Here is a 1,337-nt window from a genome sequence, read left to right as displayed (position 1 = left end):
AACAAGTAGGAAGGCCAAGGGCACAAGTGCCTCCCAATCCCTCCATTTTTGTACTAGGCCTGTATACACCACCAGAAGGGTGAACAGTGTGAGGGAAGGAGTTAAGCTAGCAACCTAGCTAAATCTGGCAATGTGAAGTCCACTGTCCTTATCTTGTTAATGGAATCATGGCCAGGATTTAAGGATTCTCTTTTAACGATAAAAACAAATACTGAAATTGTGGAAGGCACAGGAAGCCTGAGGTGAAGCACTGAATGAAACCTCTTGTTCCCAGAGAGAGAAGATTTCTTCAGAAAAGCCCACAGGGCTCATGCTTTGATTCCTAGCTTTTATGGAGGCCAAGATGAGAGAATCTCCTTTGAAGCCAGCTCTGGCAGAAAAGACAGTAGAAATATCTCTACTTAACCACCAAAAATCAAGATGTGGCACAAGTGGTAGAGTGATAGTGTTGCTTTAAAAAAAGAGAAAATATCAAGTATGTTAAATCAGTTCCTGAGGTGAAGACCTCATATTGGAATAAAAACATTTGTTCATGAAAGTGTGAAAGTAGAGCTCTTCATGGAAGCAAACAGCTCTGGACTTATCTAGAATGACTGGCTTATATAGGATCTGGAGTCTTGGTCTTGGTTTACTAATTAAGCACTTTCTGATGTAACACAGACATTTTTTCTAAATGCATCCAGGCTACGTTTAAGTACATAACTATACAGAGGGATCTATCTTGGCTCTAGAAATTCTAACTTTAGGTCAAACTTTGTGTTTATGTAAATGAAGACAGTATACTTGTTGTAAGGTGAATTATCCCAGAAGTCACATTTTTTATTGTATAAATGATGTAATTAGGCTCTCGGTAAGTTTAGAACACTACTTTGTAAAAATATGAAACACTTCACGAATGTACGTGTCATCCTTGCACAGGGGCCATGCTAATCTTCTCTGTATCGTTCCAATTTCAACCAATGTGCTGCCAAAGTGAGCACAGAAGCCACATTTTGGAAGACGGAATACTGGAATCTTTATTACACAGGTAGCAGTCTGCAAGCAGCCCATTATAACAAAGGATTGCTGTCGACAAATACACTTAGACAGCTTGGAAACAGGCCAGAAAGGAAAAAAAAAGAATAAAAACAATACCAACAAACCAATACAGCACTGAATTGGGACACCATGATTAACAGAGACAAGCCAGGAGACAGGACACAGGACAGGATCACAGAGACATGTGGCATGGTGTCTGGTGCCACTGATGGTCCAACCTAAATAGGGCCAGAGCAGGGGGCAGGTCCACAGGAAACTCCCAGTCCCAGGCACTGTACTAACAGATTGAGTAACATATC

General features: G+C 40.8%; 1 non-coding gene across 1 annotated transcript; it reads right to left on the bottom strand.

The window, feature by feature from the left end:
* Nucleotides 1–873: 873 nt before the first annotated feature.
* On the bottom strand, nucleotides 874–980 carry LOC138824971 (U6 spliceosomal RNA). Its single transcript, XR_011371240.1, has one exon. It is a non-coding gene; the product is annotated as a U6 spliceosomal RNA (small nuclear RNA).
* Nucleotides 981–1,337: the final 357 nt, after the last annotated feature.

The sequence above is a fragment of the Dipodomys merriami genome, unplaced genomic scaffold (genome assembly GCF_024711535.1).
Source record: "Dipodomys merriami isolate MVZ:Mamm:240054 unplaced genomic scaffold, mDipMer1.0.p SCAF_130, whole genome shotgun sequence".
NCBI classification, from domain to species: Eukaryota; Metazoa; Chordata; class Mammalia; order Rodentia; family Heteromyidae; genus Dipodomys; species Dipodomys merriami.
The sequence above is the reverse complement of the archived record's forward strand: the minus strand, read 5'-3'. Positions and strand labels throughout refer to the sequence as shown.